We start from the raw sequence: 26,781 nt of genomic DNA, 5'->3' as shown, positions 1-26,781 counted from the left end.
AAAACCAATGACGAATGTTTTATCATCTGCAAATTCGATATCCGACACCAATTCCACAACAGTGATATATACACCAGGCAAACAGGTGACTAATTTCGATTAAAAAATAAAATAACCGATCTGATATAATAAATAATGCTGTGCCCATAAACAATGGACTGCCCACCCACTTTTCACTTGATATTAGGCTGCATTTCACCAAAAGAAAACTGAGAGTAATGTTGAAAAGAGTGAAATCTTGAAATAAAGTGAAAAGCTCAGGATTTCTGTCATGACACCAGTTAATTTGAAACGGGTATCATCCTCAATTTCAAAGTGGTGTCCGCCCTCCAGAGGTTTGGCCCCGTTAATGTGGCTGACTCAAGGTGATGTGCAGATGTGAGTGTTTCATTCCCACTGCTGGAAATGGTCTTTTTGCTGTTGAGTGGTTTAAAAGCTGCAGCTTGCGATGGCCGGGAAACGAACCCGGGTCAACTACTTGGAAGGCAGCTATGCTCACCACTATACCACCATCGCCACCACAGGCGCGGCTCCAAACATCAGGGAACGTGCAATTCGACCAATAGTTCTTGATTCGAAATTTCGTTCGTTTTTTGATGCAAATTTTCCGGTGAAATAATAGAATTCAGAAGTAATAAAAGATTGAGTTTTACTGATTTGATAGTTTTCATTATACCTTTTAATTCACACTTTTTAACAGTTCGGGAAGCAGAAATCTCTCGAAAAATGTGTATCAATCCGCACTTTGATTCTGTTGATAGATTTGTAGTTTTCTCTGTTACTTTGGAGAAGAGGGGGAGGGTGGAGTGGCAGCTGGGAGGGAGAGAAACCAGGGTAATTTTCAATGTTTTAAAATCAGAGTGTCATACAGCATGGAAACAGATCCTTAGCTCCAACCAGTTTATGCTGACTATATCCCCAAACCCAACTGCAACCACCTGCATGCACTTGAACATTTCCCATTTGCTAGCATTTGGTCATATCTCTCTAAACCTTTCCTATTCATGAACATATCCAAGTGTCTTTTCAACGTTGTAACTATACCTGCGTCCATCTATCTCTGACAGTTCATTGCACACACCAAACACTCGATGTGTAAAAAATTTATCCCTCATTTCCTTTTTAAATCCATAATCCCCTTTCCACTCAACAGCAAATCAAAGATCCATCTCAATGCTTTTCACAATAAGTAACTCCCCCAGTCCCTCACTCATAAATCAATGGTCCATTTAAATAAACTGGGAATTGCATTCCTAATGTTTTTAAAATCAATAAATGCCCAGCCCTTATTAATGAATAAACGGTCCTTTTAAATAAACCCTGACCATTCCCAATGTTTGAAGTAAGCAGTAACCATCAGACCCCTAATCAGGATGGGTACATGAATAGAAAGGGTTTGGAGGGATATGGGCCAGGTGCTGGCAGGTGGGACTAGATTGGGTTGGACTATCTGGTCGGCATGGACAGTTTGGACCGAAGGGTGTGTTTCCTTGCTGTGCATCTCTATGATTCCACGTGAAGGGGCATCTTAAATCAGAGAGGGATCTGAGTGTGGGGACATGTATTGTTCAAACTTACATTTACTTTCGTATTGGAGAAAGTGAGGACTGCAGGTGCTGGAGATCAGAGCTGAAAATGTGTTGCTGGAAAAGCGCAGCAGGTCAGGCAGCATCCAAGGAGAATCGACGTTTCGGGCATAAGCCGTTCTTCAGGAATCCTGGGCGTATGCCCGAAACGTCGATTCTCCTGTTCATTGGATACTGCCTGACCTGCTGCGCTTTTCCACCAACACATTTTCAGCATTTACTTTCATATACACAAGATAATAAGTAAATTGAGGGGGCAGTTAAGATCTCTTTGTCGGTTCATGTTGACCAGTCTGTAGAGAGGATGATATCTGTGGAACCAGAGATCGTTTACTGAATCCCAACGTTCTCCAGATCAAATCCCCTTTCACAGCTTTGCTGTGTAGCTCACCAGCTGATGTAGATCTCCCCACAGTCTGCAGACAGCTTCCCCAAAACCAATGACGAATGTTTTATCATCTGCAAATTCGATATCCGACACCAATTCCACAACAGTGATATATACACCAGGCAAACAGGTGACTAATTTCGATTAAAAAATAAAATAACCGATCTGATATAATAAATAATGCTGTGCCCATAAACAATGGACTGCCCACCCACTTTTCACTTGATATTAGGCTGCATTTCACCAAAAGAAAACTGAGAGTAATGTTGAAAAGAGTGAAATCTTGAAATAAAATGAAAAGCTCAGGATTTCTGTCATGACACCAGTTAATTTGAAACGGGTATCATCCTCAATTTCAAAGTGGTGGCCGCCCTCCAGAGGTTTGGCCCCGTTCATGTGGCTGACTTAAGGTGATGTGCAGATGTGAGTGTTTCATTCCCACTGCTGGAAATGGTCTTTTTGCTGTTGAGTGGTTTAAAAGCTGCAGCTTGCGATGGCCGGGAATCGAACCCGGGTCAACTGCTTGGAAGGCAGCTATGCTCACCACTATACCACCATCGCCACCACAGGCGCGGCTCCAAACATCAGGGAACGTGCAATTCGACCAATAGTTCTTGAGTCGAAATTTCGTTCGATTTTTGATGCAAATTTTCCGGTGAAATAATAGAATTCAGAAGTAATAAAAGATTGAGTTTTACTGATTTGATAGTTTTCATTATACCTTTTAATTCACACTTTTTAACAGTTCGGGAAGCAGAAATCTCTCGAAAAATGTGTATCAATCCGCACTTTGATTCTGTTGATAGATTTGTAGTTTTCTCTGTAACTTTGGAGAAGAGGGGGAGGGTGGAGTGGCAGCTGGGAGGGAGAGAAACCAGGGTAATTTTCAATGTTTTAAAATCAGAGTGTCATACAGCATGGAAACAGATCCTTAGCTCCAACCAGTTTATGCTGACTATATCCCCAAACCCAACTGCAACCACCTGCATGCACTTGAACATTTCCCATTTGCTAGCATTTGGTCATATCTCTCTAAACCTTTCCTATTCATGAACATATCCAAGTGTCTTTTCAACGTTGTAACTATACCTGCGTCCATCTATCTCTGACAGTTCATTGCACACACCAAACACTCGATGTGTAAAAAATTTATCCCTCATTTCCTTTTTAAATCCATAATCCCCTTTCCACTCAACAGCAAATCAAAGATCCATCTCAATGCTTTTCACAATAAGTAACTCCCCCAGTCCCTCACTCATAAATCAATGGTCCATTTAAATAAACTGGGAATTGCATTCCTAATGTTTTTAAAATCAATAAATGCCCAGCCCTTATTAATGAATAAACGGTCCTTTTAAATAAACCCTGACCATTCCCAATGTTTGAAGTAAGCAGTAACCATCAGACCCCTAATCAGGATGGGTACATGAATAGAAAGGGTTTGGAGGGATATGGGCCAGGTGCTGGCAGGTGGGACTAGATTGGGTTGGACTATCTGGTCGGCATGGACAGTTTGGACCGAAGGGTGTGTTTCCTTGCTGTGCATCTCTATGATTCCACGTGAAGGGGCATCTTAAATCAGAGAGGGATCTGAGTGTGGGGACATGTATTGTTCAAACTTACATTTACTTTCGTATTGGAGAAAGTGAGGACTGCAGGTGCTGGAGATCAGAGCTGAAAATGTGTTGCTGGAAAAGCGCAGCAGGTCAAGCAGCATCCAAGGAACAGGAGAATCGACGTTTCGGGCATAAGCCGTTCTTCAGGAATCCTGGGCGTATGCCCGAAACGTCGATTCTCCTGTTCATTGGATACTGCCTGACCTGCTGCGCTTTTCCACCAACACATTTTCAGCATTTACTTTCATATACACAAGATAATAAGTAAATTGAGGGGGCAGTTAAGATCTCTTTGTCGGTTCATGTTGACCAGTCTGTAGAGAGGATGATATCTGTGGAACCAGAGATCGTTTACTGAATCCCAACGTTCTCCAGATCAAATCCCCTTTCACAGCTTTGCTGTGTAGCTCACCAGCTGATGTAGATCTCCCCACAGTCTGCAGACAGCTTCCCCAAAACCAATGACGAATGTTTTATCATCCGCAAATTCGATATCCGACACCAATTCCACAACAGTGATATATACACCAGGCACACAGGTGACTAATTTCGATTAAAAAATAAAATAACCGATCTGATATTATAAATAATGCTGTGCCCATAAACAATGGACTGCCCACCCACTTTTCACTTGATATTAGGCTGCATTTCACCAAAAGAAAACTGAGAGTAATGTTGAAAAGAGTGAAATCTTGAAATAAAATGAAAAGCTCAGGATTTCTGTCATGACACCAGTTAATTTGAAACGGGTATCATCCTCAATTTCAAAGTGGTGGCCGCCCTCCAGAGGTTTGGCCCCGTTAATGTGGCTGACTCAAGGTGATGTGCAGATGTGAGTGTTTCATTCCCACTGCTGGAAATGGTCTTTTTGCTGTTGAGTGGTTTAAAAGCTGCAGCTTGCGATGGCCGGGAATCGAACCCGGGTCAACTGCTTGGAAGGCAGCTATGCTCACCACTATACCACCATCGCCACCACAGGCGCGGCTCCAAACATCAGGGAACGTGCAATTCGACCAATAGTTCTTGATTCGAAATTTCGTTCGTTTTTTGATGCAAATTTTCCGGTGAAATAATAGAATTCAGAAGTAATAAAAGATTGAGTTTTACTGATTTGATAGTTTTCATTATACCTTTTAATTCACACTTTTTAACAGTTCGGGAAGCAGAAATCTCTCGAAAAATGTGTATCAATCCGCACTTTGATTCTGTTGATAGATTTGTAGTTTTCTCTGTTACTTTGGAGAAGAGGGGGAGGGTGGAGTGGCAGCTGGGAGGGAGAGAAACCAGGGTAATTTTCAATGTTTTAAAATCAGAGTGTCATACAGCATGGAAACAGATCCTTAGCTCCAACCAGTTTATGCTGACTATATCCCCAAACCCAACTGCAACCACCTGCATGCACTTGAACATTTCCCATTTGCTAGCATTTGGTCATATCTCTCTAAACCTTTCCTATTCATGAACATATCCAAGTGTCTTTTCAACGTTGTAACTATACCTGCGTCCATCTATCTCTGACAGTTCATTGCACACACCAAACACTCGATGTGTAAAAAATTTATCCCTCATTTCCTTTTTAAATCCATAATCCCCTTTCCACTCAACAGCAAATCAAAGATCCATCTCAATGCTTTTCACAATAAGTAACTCCCCCAGTCCCTCACTCATAAATCAATGGTCCATTTAAATAAACTGGGAATTGCATTCCTAATGTTTTTAAAATCAATAAATGCCCAGCCCTTATTAATGAATAAACGGTCCTTTTAAATAAACCCTGACCATTCCCAATGTTTGAAGTAAGCAGTAACCATCAGACCCTAATCTGGATGGGTACATGAATAGAAAGGGTTTGGAGGGATATGGGCCAGGTGCTGGCAGGTGGGACTAGATTGGGTTGGACTATCTGGTCGGCATGGACAGTTTGGACGGAAGGGTGTGTTTCCTTGCTGTGCATCTCTATGATTCCACGTGAAGGGGCATCTTAAATCAGAGAGGGATCTGAGTGTGGGGACATGTATTGTTCAAACTTACATTTACTTTCGTATTGGAGAAAGTGAGGACTGCAGGTGCTGGAGATCAGAGCTGAAAATGTGTTGCTGGAAAAGCGCAGCAGGTCAGGCAGCATCCAAGGAGAATCGACGTTTCGGGCATAAGCCGTTCATCAGGAATCCTGGGCGTATGCCCAAAACGTCGATTCTCCTGTTCATTGGATACTGCCTGACCTGCTGCGCTTTTCCACCAACACATTTTCAGCATTTACTTTCATATACACAAGATAATAAGTAAATTGAGGGGGCAGTTAAGATCTCTTTGTCGGTTCATGTTGACCAGTCTGTAGAGAGGATGATATCTGTGGAACCAGAGATCGTTTACTGAATCCCAACGTTCTCCAGATCAAATCCCCTTTCACAGCTTTGCTGTGTAGCTCACCAGCTGATGTAGATCTCCCCACAGTCTGCAGACAGCTTCCCCAAAACCAATGACGAATGTTTTATCATCTGCAAATTCGATATCCGACACCAATTCCACAACAGTGATATATACACCAGGCAAACAGGTGACTAATTTCGATTAAAAAATAAAATAACCGATCTGATATAATAAATAATGCTGTGCCCATAAACAATGGACTGCCCACCCACTTTTCACTTGATATTAGGCTGCATTTCACCAAAAGAAAACTGAGAGTAATGTTGAAAAGAGTGAAATCTTGAAATAAAATGAAAAGCTCAGGATTTCTGTCATGACACCAGTTAATTTGAAACGGGTATCATCCTCAATTTCAAAGTGGTGGCCGCCCTCCAGAGGTTTGGCCCCGTTAATGTGGCTGACTCAAGGTGATGTGCAGATGTGAGTGTTTCATTCCCACTGCTGGAAATGGTCTTTTTGCTGTTGAGTGGTTTAAAAGCTGCAGCTTGCGATGGCCGGGAATCGAACGCGGGTCAACTGCTTGGAAGGCAGCTATGCTCACCACTATACCACCATCGCCACCACAGGCGCGGCTCCAAACATCAGGGAACGTGCAATTCGACCAATAGTTCTTGATTCGAAATTTCGTTCGTTTTTTGATGCAAATTTTCCGGTGAAATAATAGAATTCAGAAGTAATAAAAGATTGAGTTTTACTGATTTGATAGTTTTCATTATACCTTTTAATTCACACTTTTTAACAGTTCGGGAAGCAGAAATCTCTCGAAAAATGTGTATCAATCCGCACTTTGATTCTGTTGATAGATTTGTAGTTTTCTCTGTAACTTTGGAGAAGAGGGGGAGGGTGGAGTGGCAGCTGGGAGGGAGAGAAACCAGGGTAATTTTCAATGTTTTAAAATCAGAGTGTCATACAGCATGGAAACAGATCCTTAGCTCCAACCAGTTTATGCTGACTATATCCCCAAACCCAACTGCAACCACCTGCATGCACTTGAACATTTCCCATTTGCTAGCATTTGGTCATATCTCTCTAAACCTTTCCTATTCATGAACATATCCAAGTGTCTTTTCAACGTTGTAACTATACCTGCGTCCATCTATCTCTGACAGTTCATTGCACACACCAAACACTCGATGTGTAAAAAATTTATCCCTCATTTCCTTTTTAAATCCATAATCCCCTTTCCACTCAACAGCAAATCAAAGATCCATCTCAATGCTTTTCACAATAAGTAACTCCCCCAGTCCCTCACTCATAAATAAATGGTCCATTTAAACAAACTGGGAATTGCATTCCTAATGTTTTTAAAATCAATAAATGCCCAGCCCTTATTAATGAATAAACGGTCCTTTTAAATAAACCCTGACCATTCCCAATGTTTGAAGTAAGCAGTAACCATCAGACCCTAATCAGGATGGGTACATGAATAGAAAGGGTTTGGAGGGATATAGGCCAGGTGCTGGCAGGTGGGACTAGATTGGGTTGGACTATCTGGTCGGCATGGACAGTTTGGACCGAAGGGTGTGTTTCCTTGCTGTGCATCTCTATGATTCCACGTGAATGGGGCATCTTAAATCAGAGAGGGATCTGAGTGTGGGGACATGTATTGTTCAAACTTACATTTACTTTCGTATTGGAGAAAGTGAGGACTGCAGGTGCTGGAGATCAGAGCTGAAAATGTGTTGCTGGAAAAGCGCAGCAGGTCAGGCAGCATCCAAGGAGAATCGACGTTTCGGGCATAAGCCGTTCTTCAGGAATCCTGGGCGTATGCCCGAAACGTCGATTCTCCTGTTCATTGGATACTGCCTGACCTGCTGCGCTTTTCCACCAACACATTTTCAGCATTTACTTTCATATACACAAGATAATAAGTAAATTGAGGGGGCAGTTAAGATCTCTTTGTCGGTTCATGTTGACCAGTCTATAGAGAGGATGATATCTGTGGAACCAGAGATCGTTTACTGAATCCCAACCTTCTCCAGATCAAATCCCCTTTCACAGCTTTGCTGTGTAGCTCACCAGCTGATGTAGATCTCCCCACAGTCTGCAGACAGCTTCCCCAAAACCAATGACGAATGTTTTATCATCTGCAAATTCGATATCCGACACCAATTCCACAACAGTGATATATACACCAGGCAAACAGGTGACTAATTTCGATTAAAAAATAAAATAACCGATCTGATATAATAAATAATGCTGTGCCCATAAACAATGGACTGCCCACCCACTTTTCACTTGATATTAGGCTGCATTTCACCAAAAGAAAACTGAGAGTAATGTTGAAAAGAGTGAAATCTTGAAATAAAATGAAAAGCTCAGGATTTCTGTCATGACACCAGTTAATTTGAAACGGGTATCATCCTCAATTTCAAAGTGGTGGCCGCCCTCCAGAGGTTTGGCCCCGTTTATGTGGCTGACTCAAGGTGATGTGCAGATGTGAGTGTTTCATTCCCACTGCTGGAAATGGTCTTTTTGCTGTTGAGTGGTTTAAAAGCTGCAGCTTGCGATGGCCGGGAATCGAACCCGGGTCAACTGCTTGGAAGGCAGCTATGCTCGCCACGATACCACCATCGCCACCACAGGCGCGGCTCCAAACATCAGGGAACGTGCAATTCGACCAATAGTTCTTGATTCGAAATTTCGTTCGATTTTTGATGCAAATTTTCCGGTGAAATAATAGAATTCAGAAGTAATAAAAGATTGAGTTTTACTGATTTGATAGTTTTCATTATACCTTTTAATTCATACTTTTTAACAGTTCGGGAAGCAGACATCTCTCGAAAAATGTGTATCAATCCGCACTTTGATTCTGTTGATAGATTTGTAGTTTTCTCTGTAACTTTGGAGAAGAGAGGGAGGGTGGAGTGGCAGCTGGGAGGGAGAGAAACCAGGGTAATTTTCAATGTTTTAAAATCAGAGTGTCATACAGCATGGAAACAGATCCTTAGCTCCAACCAGTTTATGCTGACTATATCCCCAAACCCAACTGCAACCACCTGCATGCACTTGAACATTTCCCATTTGCTAGCATTTGGTCATATCTCTCTAAACCTTTCCTATTCATGAACATATCCAAGTGTCTTTTCAACGTTGTAACTATACCTGCGTCCATCTATCTCTGACAGTTCATTGCACACACCAAACACTCGATGTGTAAAAAATTTATCCCTCATTTCCTTTTTAAATCCATAATCCCCTTTCCACTCAACAGCAAATCAAAGATCCATCTCAATGCTTTTCACAATAAGTAACTCCCCCAGTCCCTCACTCATAAATCAATGGTCCATTTAAACAAACTGGGAAGTGCATTCCTAATGTTTTTAAAATCAATAAATGCCCAGCCCTTATTAATGAATAAACGGTCCTTTTAAATAAACCCTGACCATTCCCAATGTTTGAAGTAAGCAGTAACCATCAGACCCCTAATCAGGATGGGTACATGAATAGAAAGGGTTTGGAGGGATATGGGCCAGGTGCTGGCAGGTGGGACTAGATTGGGTTGGACTATCTGGTCGGCATGGACAGTTTGGACCGAAGGGTGTGTTTCCTTGCTGTGCATCTCTATGATTCCACGTGAAGGGGCATCTTAAATCAGAGAGGGATCTGAGTGTGGGGACATGTATTGTTCAAACTTACATTTACTTTCGTATTGGAGAAAGTGAGGACTGCAGGTGCTGGAGATCAGAGCTGAAAATGTGTTGCTGGAAAAGCGCAGCAGGTCAAGCAGCATCCAAGGAACAGGAGAATCGACGTTTCGGGCATAAGCCCTTCTTCAGGAATCCTGGGCGTATGCCCGAAACGTCGATTCTCCTGTTCATTGGATACTGCCTGACCTGCTGCGCTTTTCCACCAACACATTTTCAGCATTTACTTTCATATACACAAGATAATAAGTAAATTGAGGGGGCAGTTAAGATCTCTTTGTCGGTTCATGTTGACCAGTCTATAGAGAGGATGATATCTGTGGAACCAGAGATCGTTTACTGAATCCCAACCTTCTCCAGATCAAATCCCCTTTCACAGCTTTGCTGTGTAGCTCACCAGCTGATGTAGATCTCCCCACAGTCTGCAGACAGCTTCCCCAAAACAAATGACGAATGTTTTATCATCTGCAAATTCGATATCCGACACCAATTCCACAACAGTGATATATACACCAGGCACACAGGTGACTAATTTCGATTAAAAAATAAAATAACCGATCTGATATAATAAATAATGCTGTGCCCATAAACAATGGACTGCCCACCCACTTTTCACTTGATATTAGGCTGCATTTCACCAAAAGAAAACTGAGAGTAATGTTGAAAAGAGTGAAATCTTGAAATAAAATGAAAAGCTCAGGATTTCTGTCATGACACCAGTTAATTTGAAACGGGTATCATCCTCAATTTCAAAGTGGTGGCCGCCCTCCAGAGGTTTGGCCCCGTTTATGTGGCTGACTCAAGGTGATGTGCAGATGTGAGTGTTTCATTCCCACTGCTGGAAATGGTCTTTTTGCTGTTGAGTGGTTTAAAAGCTGCGGCTTGCGATGGCCGGGAATCGAACCCGCGTCAACTGCTTGGAAGGCAGCTATGCTCACCACTATACCACCATCGCCACCACAGGCGCGGCTCCAAACATCAGGGAACGTGCAATTCGACCAATAGTTCTTGATTCGAAATTTCGTTCGTTTTTTGATGCAAATTTTCCGGTGAAATAATAGAATTCAGAAGTAATAAAAGATTGAGTTTTACTGATTTGATAGTTTTCATTATACCTTTTAATTCACACTTTTTAACAGTTCGGGAAGCAGACATCTCTCGAAAAATGTGTATCAATCCGCACTTTGATTCTGTTGATAGATTTGTAGTTTTCTCTGTTACTTTGGAGAAGAGGGGGAGGGTGGAGTGGCAGCTGGGAGGGAGAGAAACCAGGGTAATTTTCAATGTTTTAAAATCAGAGTGTCATACAGCATGGAAACAGATCCTTAGCTCCAACCAGTTTATGCTGACTATATCCCCAAACCCAACTGCAACCACCTGCATGCACTTGAACATTTCCCATTTGCTAGCATTTGGTCATATCTCTCTAAACCTTTCCTATTCATGAACATATCCAAGTGTCTTTTCAACGTTGTAACTATACCTGCGTCCATCTATCTCTGACAGTTCATTGCACACACCAAACACTCGATGTGTAAAAAATTTATCCCTCATTTCCTTTTTAAATCCATAATCCCCTTTCCACTCAACAGCAAATCAAAGATCCATCTCAATGCTTTTCACAATAAGTAACTCCCCCAGTCCCTCACTCATAAATCAATGGTCCATTTAAACAAACTGGGAAGTGCATTCCTAATGATTTTAAAATCAATAAATGCCCAGCCCTTATTAATGAATAAACGGTCCTTTTAAATAAACCCTGACCATTCCCAATGTTTGAAGTAAGCAGTAACCATCAGACCCCTAATCAGGATGGGTACATGAATAGAAAGGGTTTGGAGGGATATGGGCCAGGTGCTGGCAGGTGGGACTAGATTGGGTTGGACTATCTGGTCGGCATGGACAGTTTGGACCGAAGGGTGTGTTTCCTTGCTGTGCATCTCTATGATTCCACGTGAAGGGGCATCTTAAATCAGAGAGGGATCTGAGTGTGGGGACATGTATTGTTCAAACTTACATTTACTTTCGTATTGGAGAAAGTGAGGACTGCAGGTGCTGGAGATCAGAGCTGAAAATGTGTTGCTGGAAAAGCGCAGCAGGTCAAGCAGCATCCAAGGAACAGGAGAATCGACGTTTCGGGCATAAGCCGTTCTTCAGGAATCCTGGGCGTATGCCCGAAACGTCGATTCTCCTGTTCATTGGATACTGCCTGACCTGCTGCGCTTTTCCACCAACACATTTTCAGCATTTACTTTCATATACACAAGATAATAAGTAAAGTGAGGGGGCAGTTAAGATCTCTTTGTCGGTTCATGTTGACCAGTCTATAGAGAGGATGATATCTGTGGAACCAGAGATCGTTTACTGAATCCCAACCTTCTCCAGATCAAATCCCCTTTCACAGCTTTGCTGTGTAGCTCACCAGCTGATGTAGATCTCCCCACAGTCTGCAGACAGCTTCCCCAAAACCAATGACGAATGTTTTATCATCTGCAAATTCGATATCCGACACCAATTCCACAACAGTGATATATACACCAGGCAAACAGGTGACTAATTTCGATTAAAAAATAAAATAACCGATCTGATATAATAAATAATGCTGTGCCCATAAACAATGGACTGCCCACCCACTTTTCACTTGATATTAGGCTGCATTTCACCAAAAGAAAACTGAGAGTAATGTTGAAAAGAGTGAAATCTTGAAATAAAATGCAAAGCTCAGGATTTCTGTCATGACACCAGTTAATTTGAAACGGGTATCATCCTCAATTTCAAAGTGGTGGCCGCCTTCCAGAGGTTTGGCCCCGTTAATGTGGCTGACTCAAGGTGATGTGCAGATGTGAGTGTTTCATTCCCAATGCCGGAAATGGTCTTTTTGCTGTTGAGTGGTTTGAAAGCTGCAGCTTGCGATGGCCGGGAATCGAACCCGCGTCAACAGCTTAGAAGGCAGCTATGCTCACCACTATACCACCACCGCCACCACAACCGCGCCTCCCAAAATCAGGGAACGTGCAATTCGACCAATAGTTCTTGATTCGAAATTTCGTTCGTTTTTTGATGCAAATTTTCCGGTGAAATAATAGAATTCAGAAGTAATAAAAGATTGTGTTTTACTGATTTAATAGTTTTCATTATACCTTTTAATTCACACTTTTTAACAGTTCGGGAAGCAGACATCTCTCGAAAAATGTGTATCAATCCGCACTTTGATTCTGTTGATAGATTTGTAGTTTTCTCTGTTACTTTGGAGAAGAGGGGGAGGGTGGAGTGGCAGCTGGGAGGGAGAGAAACCAGGGTAATTTTCAATGTTTTAAAATCAGAGTGTCATACAGCATGGAAACAGATCCTTAGCTCCAACCAGTTTATGCTGACTATATCCCCAAACCCAACTGCAACCACCTGCATGCACTTGAACATTTCCCATTTGCTAGCATTTGGTCATATCTCTCTAAACCTTTCCTATTCATGAACATATCCAAGTGTCTTTTCAACGTTGTAACTATACCTGCGTCCATCTATCTCTGACAGTTCATTGCACACACCAAACACTCGATGTGTAAAAAATTTATCCCTCATTTCCTTTTTAAATCCATAATCCCCTTTCCACTCAACAGCAAATCAAAGATCCATCTCAATGCTTTTCACAATAAGTAACTCCCCCAGTCCCTCACTCATAAATCAATGGTCCATTTAAACAAACTGGGAAGTGCATTCCTAATGTTTTTAAAATCAATAAATGCCCAGCCCTTATTAATGAATAAACGGTCCTTTTAAATAAACCCTGACCATTCCCAATGTTTGAAGTAAGCAGTAACCATCAGACCCCTAATCAGGATGGGTACATGAATAGAAAGGGTTTGGAGGGATATGGGCCAGGTGCTGGCAGGTGGGACTAGATTGGGTTGGACTATCTGGTCGGCATGGACAGTTTGGACCGAAGGGTGTGTTTCCTTGCTGTGCATCTCTATGATTCCACGTGAAGGGGCATCTTAAATCAGAGAGGGATCTGAGTGTGGGGACATGTATTGTTCAAACTTACATTTACTTTCGTATTGGAGAAAGTGAGGACTGCAGGTGCTGGAGATCAGAGCTGAAAATGTGTTGCTGGAAAAGCGCAGCAGGTCAAGCAGCATCCAAGGAACAGGAGAATCGACGTTTCGGGCATAAGCCGTTCTTCAGGAATCCTGGGCGTATGCCCGAAACGTCGATTCTCCTGTTCATTGGATACTGCCTGACCTGCTGCGCTTTTCCACCAACACATTTTCAGCATTTACTTTCATATACACAAGATAATAAGTAAAGTGAGGGGGCAGTTAAGATCTCTTTGTCGGTTCATGTTGACCAGTCTATAGAGAGGATGATATCTGTGGAACCAGAGATCGTTTACTGAATCCCAACCTTCTCCAGATCAAATCCCCTTTCACAGCTTTGCTGTGTAGCTCACCAGCTGATGTAGATCTCCCCACAGTCTGCAGACAGCTTCCCCAAAACCAATGACGAATGTTTTATCATCTGCAAATTCGATATCCGACACCAATTCCACAACAGTGATATATACACCAGGCAAACAGGTGACTAATTTCGATTAAAAAATAAAATAACCGATCTGATATAATAAATAATGCTGTGCCCATAAACAATGGACTGCCCACCCACTTTTCACTTGATATTAGGCTGCATTTCACCAAAAGAAAACTGAGAGTAATGTTGAAAAGAGTGAAATCTTGAAATAAAATGCAAAGCTCAGGATTTCTGTCATGACACCAGTTAATTTGAAACGGGTATCATCCTCAATTTCAAAGTGGTGGCCGCCTTCCAGAGGTTTGGCCCCGTTAATGTGGCTGACTCAAGGTGATGTGCAGATGTGAGTGTTTCATTCCCAATGCTGGAAATGGTCTTTTTGCTGTTGAGTGGTTTGAAAGCTGCAGCTTGCGATGGCCGGGAATCGAACCCGCGTCAACAGCTTGGAAGGCAGCTATGCTCACCACTATACCACCATCGCCACCACAACCGCGCCTCCCAAAATCAGGGAACGTGCAATTCGACCAATAGTTCTTGATTCGAAATTTCGTTCGTTTTTTGATGCAAATTTTCCGGTGAAATATTAGAATTCAGACGTAATAAAAGATTGAATTTTACTCATTTCATAGTTCTCATTATACCTTTTAATTCACAATTTTTAACAGTTTGGGAAACAGAAATCTCTCGAAAAATGTGCATTAATCCGCACTTTGATTCTGTTGATAGATTTGTAGTTTTCTCTGTTACTTTGGAGAAGAGGGGGAGGGTGGAGTGGCAGCTGGGAGGGAGAGAAACCAGGGTAATTTTCAATGTTTTAGAATCAGAGTGTCATACAGCATGGAAACAGATCCTTAGGTCCAACCAGTTTATGCTGACTATATCCCCAAACCCAACTGCAACCACCTGCATGCACTTGAACATTTCCCATTTGCTAGCATTTGGTCATATCTCTCTAAACCTTTCCTATTCATGAACATATCCAAGTGTCTTTTCAACGCTGTAACTATACCTGCGTCCACCTTTCTCTGACAGATCATTGCACACACCAAACACTCGATGTGTAAAAAAATTATTGTCCCTCATTTCCTTTTTAAATCCATAATCCCCTGTCCACTCAACAGCAAATCAAAGATCCATCTCAATGCTTTTCACAATAAGTAACTCCCCCAGTCCCTCACTCATAAATCAATGCTCCATTTAAACAAACTGGGAATTGCATTCCTAATGTTTTTAAAATCAATAAATTCCCAGCCCTTATTCATGAATAAACGGTCCATTTAAATAAACCCTGACCATTCCCAAAGTTTGAAGTAAGCAGTAACCATCAGACCCCTAATCAGGATGGGTACATGAATAGAAAGGGTTTGGAGGGAGATGGGCCAGGTGCTGGCAGGTGGGACTAGATTGGGTTGAACTATCTAGTCGGCATGGCCCAGTTGGACCAAAGGGTGTGTTTCCTTGCTGTGCATCTCTATGATTCCACGTGAAGGGGCATCTTAAATCAGAGAGGGATCTGAGTGTGGGGACATGTATTGGCTGAAATTGAGTACAGTAACAGAATTGTTCAAATTTACATTTACTTTCGTATTGGAGAAAGTGAGGACTGCAGATGCTGGAGATCAGAGCTGAAAATGTGTTGCTGGAAAAGCGCAGCAGGTCAGGCAGCATCAAGGAACAGGAGAATCGACGTTTCGGGCATAAACCCTTCTTCAGGAATCCTGGGCGTATGCCCGAAACGTCGATTCTCCTGTTCATTGGATGCTGCCTGACCTGCTGCGCTTTTCCAGCAACACATTTTCAGCATTTACTTTCATAAACACAAGATAATAAGTAAATTGAGGGGGCAGTTAAGATCTCTTTGTCGGTTCATGTTGACCAGTCTGTAGAGAGGATGATATCTGTGGAACCAGAGATCGTTTACTGAATCCCAACGTTCTCCAGATCAAATCCCCTTTCACAGCTTTGCTGTGTAGCTCACCAGCTGATGTAGATCTCCCGACAGTCTGCAGACAGCTTCCCCAAAACCAATGACGAATGTTTTATCATCTGCAAATTCGATATCCGACACCAATTCCACAACAGTGATATATACACCAGGCAAACAGGTGACTAATACTGAAGCCTGAGGAGAAATCAAAGAATTGAGACACTTCATCAGATTTGGAGACGTACGAGACCCAAAATGTCAACTCTGCTTTCTCCCCACTGAAGGTGCAACACTGCTCAGATTCTCCAGCAATTTCTGTTTAGTTTCTGAACCTTGAGGAACTGAACTATTTCAGAACACATGCAGCATTCTTCTTATCATCAGGTTGGTCTACATCACAAACACTTCCTTCATTCTTTATCCTTTAAACAAAATCAGTCAAGTTCATCAGACACTACCTTCCCTTAACAAATCCATGATGATTATCTTGGATGATGACGTGGAGGAGCCGGTGTTGGACTGGGGTGGACAATGTTAAAAACCACATAACACCAGGTTATAGTCCAACAGGTTTATTTGGAAGCAATAGCTGCTCCTTTATCAGGTAACAATGTGTGATTTTTTAACTTTATCTTGGATTAAACTTTCACTCACTGTGTGGTCATTGCTATCATCTCTCAGAGTTTTACCGAGTCATTTTCTCATTACTGGAAATATAAAAGCAGCTGGTCTCCACTCCTCCTATTTCTGACCTGCACCGTCCAACACAAGAGCAACAATTATTGTCTGTTCTCTCCTTCTCTCTGATCTGGGAACTTCATTGTTCCGCAAGTTAGTGACCACTACTGGCCACAAGTGGGAATTGCAACCAACCCGCAGAAATACTCGAGAGTCTGTCAGGGTGAATGAAGTGAGCAAACAGATTCTGTCTGTGCTCGACACAATCAGATTGGTGTACATTTCAATTAAAAAATAAAATAACCGATCTGATATAATAAATAATGTTGTGCCCATAAACAATGGGCTGCCCACCCACTTTTCACTTGATATTAGGCTGTATTTCACGAAAAAACTGAGAGTAATGTTGAAAAGAGTGAAATCTTGAAATAAAATCAAAAGCTCAGGATTTCAGTCATGACACCAGTTAATTTGAAACGGGAATCGCCCTGACTCCTCAATCTTCCAGGGCACATCCTTAACTTCAAAGTGGTGGCCGCCCTCCAGAGGTTTGGCCCCGTTAATGTGGCTGACTCAAGGTGATATGCAGATGTGAGTGTTTCATTCCCACTGCTGGAAATGGTCTTTTTGCTGTTGAGTGGTTTAAAAGCCACAACTTGCGATGGCCGGGAATCGAACCCGGGTCAACTGCTTGGAAGGCAGCTATGCTCACCACTATACCACCATCGCTACGTCAGAGACAACTCTGGACATCAGCTGATGTGCAATTCGACCAATAGTTCTTGATTCGAAACTTCGTTCGTTTTTTGTTGCACATTTTCCGGTGAAATATTAGAATTCAGAAGCAATAAAAGACTGAGTTTTACTGTTTGGGTAATTCTCATTATACCTTTTAATTCACACTTTTTTAATACACACAAACCAGCATTTCTCATGATCTGAAATAAATCAAGGACAAAAATACCCAGAAAATCTCAACTCATCCCTGGAACTATCACACAATTAAAACTTGTCACGTTCTCAGAAAGGGCCACTGGACCGAAACGTTAACTCTGATTTCGGCTTTTGCCCGAAACATCCATTCTCCTGCTCCTCGGATGCTGCCTGACCTGCTGTGCTTTTCCAGCACCACTCTCATCGAGACTCTCATCTCCACCATCTGCAGTACCCACTTTCGCCTTTCTCTCATATAACTTTCCCACCAACTTTGGTTTTTGTTTCTGATTTACAGCATCCGCAGTTCTTTCGGGTTTTAAATTGTGTGAAGGGTTTTCTTCAAACAAAACAGCAAAAAAGAGGATCTGTTAGACTGAGGAGATTCTATTAGACTGATGCTGTTAGACTGAGGGGATTCTGTTAGACTGAGGGGATGCTGTTAGACTGAGGAGATGCTGTTAGACTGAGGGGATGCTGTTAGACTGAGGGGATGCTGTTAGACTGAGGAGATGCTGTTAGACTGATGCTGTTAGACTGAGGAGATGCTGTTAGACTGAGGGGATGCTGTTAGACTGAGGGGATGCTGTTAGACTGAGGGGATGCTGTTAGACTGAGGAGATGCTGTTAGACTGATGCTGTTAGACTGAGGGGATGCTGTTAGACTGAGGGGATGCTGTTAGACTGAGGGGATGCTGTTAGACTGAGGAGATGCTGTTAGACTGAGGAGATGCTGTTAGACTGAGGGGATGCTGTTAGACTGATGCTGTTAGACTGAGGAGATGCTGTTAGACTGAGGAGATGCTGTTAGACTGAGGGGATGCTGTTAGACTGAGGGGATGCTGTTAGACTGAGGAGATGCTGTTAGACTGAGGAGATGCTGTTAGACTGAGGGGATGCTGTTAGACTGATGCTGTTAGACTGAGGGGATGCTGTTAGACTGAGGAGATGCTGTTAGACTGAGGAGATGCTGTTAGACTGAGGGGATGCTGTTAGACTGAGGGGATGCTGTTAGACTGAGGAGATGCTGTTAGACTGAGGGGATGCTGTTAGACTGAGGGGATGCTGTTAGACTGAGGAGATGCTGTTAGACTGAGGAGATGCTGTTAGACTGAGGGGATGCTGTTAGACTGAGGGGATGCTGTTAGACTGAGGAGATGCTGTTAGACTGAGGAGATGCTGTTAGACTGAGGAGATGCTGTTAGACTGAGGGGATGCTGTTAGACTGAGGGGATGCTGTTAGACTGAGGAGATGCTGTTAGACTGAGGAGATGCTGTTAGACTGAGGGGATGCTGTTAGACTGATGCTGTTAGACTGAGGAGATGCTGTTAGACTGATGCTGTTAGACTGAGGAGATGCTGTTAGACTGAGGGGATGCTGTTAGACTGATGCTGTTAGACTGAGGAGATGCTGTTAGACTGAGGGGATGCTGTTAGACTGAGGAGATGCTGTTAGACTGAGGAGATGCTGTTAGACTGAGGAGATGCTGTTAGACTGATGCTTTTAGACTGAGGAGATGCTGTTAGACTGAGGAGATGCTGTTAGACTGAGGAGATGCTGTTAGACTGATGCTGTTAGACTGAGGAGATGCTGTTAGACTGATGCTGTTAGACTGAGGAGATGCTGTTAGACTGATGCTGTTAGACTGAGGAGATGCTGTTAGACTGAGGGGATGCTGTTAGACTGATGCTGTTAGACTGAGGAGATGCTGTTAGACTGAGGGGATGCTGTTAGACTGAGGAGATGCTGTTAGACTGAGGAGATGCTGTTAGACTGAGGAGATGCTGTTAGACTGATGCTGTTAGACTGAGGAGATGCTGTTAGACTGATGCTGTTAGACTGAGGAGATGCTGTTAGACTGAGGGGATGCTGTTAGACTGATGCTGTTAGACTGAGGAGATGCTGTTAGACTGAGGGGATGCTGTTAGACTGAGGAGATGCTGTTAGACTGACGAGATGCTGTTAGACTGAGGAGATGCTGTTAGACTGAGGAGATGCTGTTACACTGAGGAGATGCTGTTAGACTGATGCTGTTAGACTGAGGAGATGCTGTTAGACTGAGGGGATGCTGTTAGACTGAGGGGATGCTGTTAGACTGATGCTGATAGACTGAGGAGATGCTGTTAGACTGAGGAGATGCTGTTAGACTGAGGGGATGCTGTTAGACTGATGCTGTTAGACTGAGGAGATGCTGTTAGACCGAGGGGATGCTGTTAGACTGAGGAGATGCTGTTAGACTGAGGGGATGCTGTTAGACTGAGGAGATGCTGTTAGACTGAGGAGATGCTGTTAGACTGAGGAGATGCTGTTACACTGAGGAGATGCTGTTAGACTGATGCTGTTAGACTGAGGAGATGCTGTTAGACTGAGGGGATGCTGTTAGACTGAGGAGATGCTGTTAGACTGAGGGGATGCTGCAGTAATTCTGGAGAAGAGGAAACTCCTGGTAACAGTTCAGGAAGCGAGTATCAAAAATCCATTTTCTGATTTTTCTAATTCTTTCTTGCCAATGGAATTACTTTGTTTTTCATTATGAAAACCTATTTCACTCTGAACTCCTTTATCAATTAGGGGATCATAAATCTGCTTTCAATGGAAACACATTGTTCTTTATTATGAAAATTGATTTCACTTTCAACTCCTTTGTCCAATCACCATTTCATCACTTGGGTGAACGTGTCAATTTCTGTAGACTCTTCATATCAGTGAATTATTTTTTGTTGTTTGTGGGTTGTGGACAGACCATAACATATAGGAGCAGCCCACTGAGTCTGCTCTGCCATTCAGTCATGGCTGATATGTTTTTTAACCCCATTCTCCTGCCTTCTCTCCATAATCCTTTAATCCCCTTCCCAGTAAAGATCTTACCTATCGTGTATTACATACTCTAAATGATTTGGCCTCCACAGCCCTCTGCGGCAATGAGTTCCTCAGATTCACCACCCTCTGGTTGAAGAAATTCCTCATTGTTTCATTTCTAAAGAGTCATTCCCTTCGCTCTGAGGCTGTGCCCCCCCAGATCCTAGTCACTAGTGGAAAGGTGAATTGGCCATGCTAAATTGCCCGTAGTGTTAGGTGAAGGTGTAAATGTATGGGTGGGTTGCACTTCGGTGGGTCAGTGTGTACTTGTTGGGCCGAAGGGCCTGGTTCCACATGGTAAGTAATCTAATCTAATCATTAACAACATTTAATAGGCATTTGGACAAATACATGGAAAGGAAAGGTTTAGAGGGATATGGGCCCAGTGCAGGGAAATGGGGTTAGTGTGGATGGGCATTTTGGTTGACATGGATGGGTTTGAGGCAAAGGGTCTGTCTCGATGCTGTAGGACTCTGAATTGAATTGAAACTGCCAACCTGCATCGCATTTTATGTCACTCTCAAATTTTATCATACTGGCCTATACGCATCACACTTTGCTCTGATGTTAGAGTAAATCGTTTAAGGGAGTTTCTCATTTTGGGTTTTAATTCCCTCTTTGGGGAGTCCTGTCTGTCAAATATTCACTGCGGTTCGACATGTTTGTGTCAAAACACAAGGTCCAGTTACTTTAATCCTAGTCTTCAAACATGTTTTAAAATGAAAGGGCAGCAATCCGACGGGACCCAGTTAACCAGAGACCCCTAAAAAGGAAATTAAACCTTGGGGTAATAAACAAATATTATTCACATGGGCCCCCCAAGGTGTAGCCTGTCGAACAGGCCTCAGGATTATGTCATCTCTAGAGAGTGCCGTTATTCAAAGGACTCAGCATCTGGGTGGGTACATGAATAGAAAGGGTTTAGAGAGATATGGCCCAAGTGCTGGCAAATGGGATAGATTAGGGTAGGATATCGGATCAGCATGGACAAATTGGACTGTTTCCGTGCTGTACATCTCTATGGCTCTATGACTCCTGATCTCAAACTTGTTCCCAATGGAACACCATGAATTCCACATTTTACTATCGTTTCTGGTAAGACTCTGTCTGGATTGCACATCCCCACCTCTCTCTCAATCAAAGATTGACTTGCTCTCATAGCTCTTAAAATTTTAATTTCTTTACCTGTTCCTTCTTACATACACGAGTAAACTTTACCCTCACAAGTAAATTCTTCAGAGATCTGGCACTTTCTTCTCAACTAACCCCTGGCCAGATTGGACAAACTGTTGCAGCTTTTGAGCTTCCACTGTGCTTTCCTTTTCCAATTCAACAAAAAAATCGCTGGTTTATCTAAAAACCTAAAAAAACTGCAGTTGCTGTAAATCAGAAAGCAAACCAGAAATTGCTGGAAAAGCCGAGCAGGTTTGGCAGCGTCTGTGGAGAGAAATCAGAGTTAACTTTGACATTTTGTGACAGAGCAGCGAGGAGAGAAGGTGGAGTGAAGCGAGGGCTGCTGGGAAGGGAATGTTTCCCCACTTAAAAAGGGACTTACCTCGGGAGTCGGGCCTCCATTTTGACAGAGCAGCGAGGAGGGAAGGTGGAGTGAAGCGAGGGCTGCTGGGAAGGTAAGGGCTTTATTTATATTTGGGCAGTGGCTAAACCCGAGATATTACACGTGTAGTATCTCCCTCCCATCCCTCTCCTCTAATCGGAATAAAAAGACTCAGTAGGGTAAGGCTTTTATTTTTCTTTATCTTTCTTTTTCATATATTTAAGTGCATTGTTTGGGTTTAGTTGGTTCATATAAAGCTAAGCTTACAACGGCAGGGGACCTCAGATCCGTGGCATGTGCCTCTTGCTTGATGTGGGAGCTTAGGAACGTGTGTGATGTTCCTGACTCTTACACTTGCAAGAAGTGTGTCCAGCTGCAGCTGTTGTTTGACCGCATAACGGCTCTGGAGCTGCGGATGGACTCACTGTGGAGTATCCGCGATGCTGAGGAGGTGATGGATAGCAGGTTCAGTGAACTGGTCACACCGCAGGTTAGAATTGCTGAGGGAGACATTGAATGGGTAACCAAAAGACAGAAAAAGAGTAGGAAGGCAGTGCAGGTGTCCCCTGCGGTCATCTCCCTCCAAAACAGGTATACCGTTTTCGATATTGTTGGGGGAGATAGCTCACCAGGGGAGGGCAGCAGTTGTCAAGATCATGGCACCGCGGCGGGCATTGCTGTTCAGAAGGGCGGGAACAAGACCCGCAGGGCCATAGTAACAGGGGATTCTATTGTAAGGGGAGTAGATAGGTGGTTCTGTGGTTGAAAACAGGACTCCCGGATGGTATGTTGCCTCCCAGGTGCTCGGGTCAGGGATGTCACCGATCGGCTGCAGACCATTCTAAAAGGGGAGGGTGAACAGCCAGTTGTCTTGGTGCATACAGGCACCAACGATATAAGTAGAAAACAAGATGAGGTCCTGAAAAAAGAATTCAGGGAACTAGGAAAGAAGTTAAAGGGAAGGACCTCAAAGGTAGTGATCTGGGGATTACAACCAGTGCCACATGCTAGCCAGTGATGAAATGAAAAAATAGGCAGGATGAACAAGTGGCTTGAGAGATGGTGTAGGAGGAAAGGGTTCAGATTTGATGGACATTGGGACCGGTTCTGGAGAAGGTAGGCCTGTTACAAAATGGACGGTCAACATCTGAACCAGACCAGAACCAACGTCCTTGGGGGAGTTTTTGCTGCTGCTGTTGGGGAGATTTTAAACTAATGTGGCAGGGGACTGGGAACCAGAAGAGAAAACAAGTCGGCAGCGAGGTGGAGACTGGAGACTGTAAGAATTGTGAAGAAAGCATTAATAAAGGGAAGAGTAGGCAGGGAGCAGATGAACTTAGGGCTTGGATTGGTGCCTGGGAGTATGATGTTATTGCAAACACAGAGACTTGGTTGAGGAAGGGCATGATGATTGGCAATGAAATGTTCCAGGTTTTAGATGCTTCAGACAGGACAGGGAGGGAAGTAAAAGGGGGAGTGGAGTTGCATTGCTGGTCAGGGACAATATCACAGCTGTGCTAAAGGAGCACACTATGGAAGTCTTGCGGGTGAGGCATTGTGGGTGGAGATGAGAAATAAGAAGGGTGCAGTTACATTGTTGAGGCTGTATTACAGACCTCCCAACAGTGAGCATGAGGTAGAAGAACAAGTAGGTAAACTGATTATGGAAAGATGTCGAGGCAATAGGTGGTGGTGATGGGAGATTTTAATTTTCCCAACATTGACTGGGATACGCTTAACATCAAAGCTCTGGATCGGGTAGAATTTGTACGAAGCGCCCAGGAGAGTTTTCTAGAGCAGTGTGTCAAACAGTCCGATGAGGGAGGGGGCCATATTGGACCTGGTACTGGGGAACGAGCCAGTACAGGTGGTAGAAGTTGCGGTGGGAGATTTCTTTGGGAACAGTGACCACAATTCTGTAAGTTTTAGAATACACATAGATAAAGAAGAGAGTGGTCCGAAGGGAAGAGTACTAAACTGGGCCACGGCCAATTATATCAAAATTAGGCAGGAGCTGGGAAATGTGGATTGGACACAGCTATTTGAAGGGAAGTCCACATTTGAGATGTGGGAGGCTTTCAAAGATAGGTTAACGTTAGTGCAAGATAGGCATGTCCCGTTGAAGGCAAAGGATAGGAAGGGCAAGGTTCATGAACCGTGGATGACGAGAGAAATTGTACGACTAGCCAAGAGGAAAAGGGAAGTGTACATAAGGTCTCGGCAGCTAAGAACAGAACGGGCCCTGGAAGAATATTGGAAGAGTAGGACAAGTCTTAAACGAGGAATCAAGCGGGCTAAAAGGGGTCATGAAATACTTTAACAAGCAGAATTAAGGAGAATCCTGAAGCATTTTATTCTTATATAAGAAGTAAGTGGGTAACTAGAGAAAGGATTGGTCCACTAAAGGATAACGAAGGGAAAGTTGCTGGAGAAGGTACTGAGGGATAGGATCTATTTATATTTAGAAAAGAATGGCTTATCAGTGATAGACTTCATTGTTTTGTGTGGGGGAGATCGTGCCTTACCAATTTAATAGAGTTCTCCGAGGAAGTGACCAAATTGATAGATGAAGGAAGGGCTGTTGATGTCATATACATGGACTTTAGTATGGCATTTGATAAGGTTCCCCATGGGAGACTAATGGAGAAAGTGAAGTCACATGCTGTGTAGGGTGTTCTAGCGAGGTGGATAAAGAACTGGTTGAGCAACAGGAGACAGAGAGTAGTTGTTGAAGGGAGTTTCTCGAAATGGAGAAAGGTGACCAGCGGTGTTCCACAGGGGTCAGTGCTGGGGCCACTGTTGTTTGTGATATACATAAATGATCTGGAAGAGGGCACTGTTGGTATGATCAGCAAGTTTGCAGATGACACGAAGATTGGTGGAGTAGCAGAAAACATAAGAGACTGTCAAAGAATACATGAGGATATAGATAGACTGAAGAGTTGGGCAGAAAAGTGGCAGATGGATTTCAATCCAGACAAATGTGAGGTGCTGCATTTAGGCAAGTCTAATTCTAGAGCGAATTATACAATGAACGGAAGAGGCTTGGGAAACGTTGATGGGCAGAGAGATCTGGGAGTGCAGGTCCATTGTACCCTGAAGGTTGCTGCACAGGTGGATAGGGTGGTCAAGAAGGCATATCGTATGCTTGCCTTCATTGGATGGGGTATTGAGTATAAGAGCTGGCAAGTCATGTTAACATTGTACAAGGCATTGGTTTGGCCACATTTAGAATACTGTGTACAATTCTGGTCGCCACATTACCAAAGGAATGTGGACGCTTTGCAGAGGGTGCAGAGAAGGTTTACGAGGATGTTGCCTGGTTTAGAAGGTGCTAGCTATGAAAGAGGTTGAGTAGTTCAGGTTTATTTTCATTAGAAAAAAGGAGATTATGGGGGGACCTGATTGAGGTTTATAAAATCATGAAGGGTATAGACAGGGTGGATAGAGACAAGCTTTTTCCCAGTGTGAAGGATTCAATAACGAGAGGCCATGCTTTCAAGGTGAGAGGTGGAAAGTTTAAGGGGGATACACACAGCAAGTACTTCACACAGAGGGTGGTGGGCATTTGGAACGCGTTGCCAGCAGAGGTGGTAGAGGCAGGCATGGTAGATTCATTTAAGATGCGTCTGGACAGAGGCGTGAGTAGGTGGGGAGCAGAGGGACACAGATGCTTAGGAATTGGGCGACAGGTTTAGACAGTACATTTGGATCGGCTCAGGCTTGGAGGGCTGAAGGGCCTGTTCCTGTGCTGTAAATTTTCTTTGTTCTTTGTTCTTTGTTAATGTTTCAGGTCGAGAGCTCTGAAGTGTTGTGTGGAACGATCACTTGCCTCAAAACGTTAACCCTGATTTTTCTTCACAGATGCTGCAAGATTTGCTGAGCTTTTCCATCAACTTCTGTTTTTGTCACTGGCTTATCTGTTTTCCCATATCTGTCTTCCCAGCGCTTTTTCTAAACCACCAACACTGCGATTCTGAGGCCTACTTTATTACAGAGAAAATACCTGGGCTTTGTAACTTCATTTTCCTCCTCATGGGTTTCCTTTTTACCCTGAGTTAAGTTACCTTTACTATCTTCAATGACATCTTTTCCTTTACTACCTGAGGAAGCTCTTTTCCCCAATTTGTGTCCCGCACAGATTGAAATTGATATTGAAAACATCAATTAGATTAATAAGAGCTATTACATAAGGCAAACACAATTCCATGTTACCACAGTGGAATCACCTGAGGACTTTCACCTCCTTTTCACCCCCTTAGGCTTGTTTTCTAACTTGTGGTAAACTATTTCCAGGGTGATCTTCTTTTCCTTTTGTAGTGTAGCATCTCCCCTTCTCCCCCAATTCCTCTCCCTCACAGGATGAAATTCTTGTTGGAAGCTAAATTTTGCTTTATGCACTAATGCATAGTCACCTGCCATCTCTGTAGCTCTTCTCACATCTTGATCTTTCTGTTCCTCCACATAAGTTCTTATCATCTTTGGAAGTGAGATTTTAAACTCCTCCCAAAGAATAATCTCTCTTAGAGCCTCATAGGTCTTGTCTATTTATTAGGCCCAAACCCATCAATCAAAATTGCCAAGTTTAATTCTTTCAAGTTCAATGTAAGTCTGATCTGGTTCCCTCTTTATGTTTC

General features: G+C 43.1%; 9 non-coding genes across 9 annotated transcripts; all 9 read right to left on the bottom strand.

Moving 5' to 3' along the window:
• Window positions 1–444: 444 nt before the first annotated feature.
• trnag-ucc (transfer RNA glycine (anticodon UCC)) lies at window positions 445–516 on the bottom strand. The gene has a single exon. It is a non-coding gene; the product is annotated as a tRNA-Gly (tRNA).
• Window positions 517–2,463: 1,947 nt separating this feature from the next.
• trnag-ucc (transfer RNA glycine (anticodon UCC)) lies at window positions 2,464–2,535 on the bottom strand. The gene has a single exon. It is a non-coding gene; the product is annotated as a tRNA-Gly (tRNA).
• Window positions 2,536–4,488: 1,953 nt separating this feature from the next.
• Window positions 4,489–4,560, bottom strand: trnag-ucc (transfer RNA glycine (anticodon UCC)). Its single transcript has one exon. It is a non-coding gene; the product is annotated as a tRNA-Gly (tRNA).
• Window positions 4,561–6,506: 1,946 nt separating this feature from the next.
• Window positions 6,507–6,578, bottom strand: trnag-ucc (transfer RNA glycine (anticodon UCC)). The gene has a single exon. It is a non-coding gene; the product is annotated as a tRNA-Gly (tRNA).
• Window positions 6,579–8,525: 1,947 nt separating this feature from the next.
• Window positions 8,526–8,597, bottom strand: trnag-ucc (transfer RNA glycine (anticodon UCC)). Its single transcript has one exon. It is a non-coding gene; the product is annotated as a tRNA-Gly (tRNA).
• A 1,953-nt stretch (window positions 8,598–10,550) lies between these two features.
• Window positions 10,551–10,622, bottom strand: trnag-ucc (transfer RNA glycine (anticodon UCC)). Its single transcript has one exon. It is a non-coding gene; the product is annotated as a tRNA-Gly (tRNA).
• Window positions 10,623–12,575: 1,953 nt separating this feature from the next.
• trnar-ucu (transfer RNA arginine (anticodon UCU)) lies at window positions 12,576–12,647 on the bottom strand. Its single transcript has one exon. It is a non-coding gene; the product is annotated as a tRNA-Arg (tRNA).
• Window positions 12,648–14,600: 1,953 nt separating this feature from the next.
• On the bottom strand, window positions 14,601–14,672 carry trnag-ucc (transfer RNA glycine (anticodon UCC)). Its single transcript has one exon. It is a non-coding gene; the product is annotated as a tRNA-Gly (tRNA).
• Window positions 14,673–17,453: 2,781 nt separating this feature from the next.
• trnag-ucc (transfer RNA glycine (anticodon UCC)) lies at window positions 17,454–17,525 on the bottom strand. The gene has a single exon. It is a non-coding gene; the product is annotated as a tRNA-Gly (tRNA).
• Between the last annotated feature and the right edge of the window lie 9,256 nt (window positions 17,526–26,781).

This window comes from Chiloscyllium plagiosum, unplaced genomic scaffold, assembly GCF_037043375.1.
Source record: "Chiloscyllium plagiosum isolate Xiang-an unplaced genomic scaffold, Cpla_swu_hap1 HiC_scaffold_12, whole genome shotgun sequence".
Classification (NCBI taxonomy): Eukaryota; Metazoa; Chordata; class Chondrichthyes; order Orectolobiformes; family Hemiscylliidae; genus Chiloscyllium; species Chiloscyllium plagiosum.
This window is presented reverse-complemented; position numbering and strand designations above follow the sequence as displayed.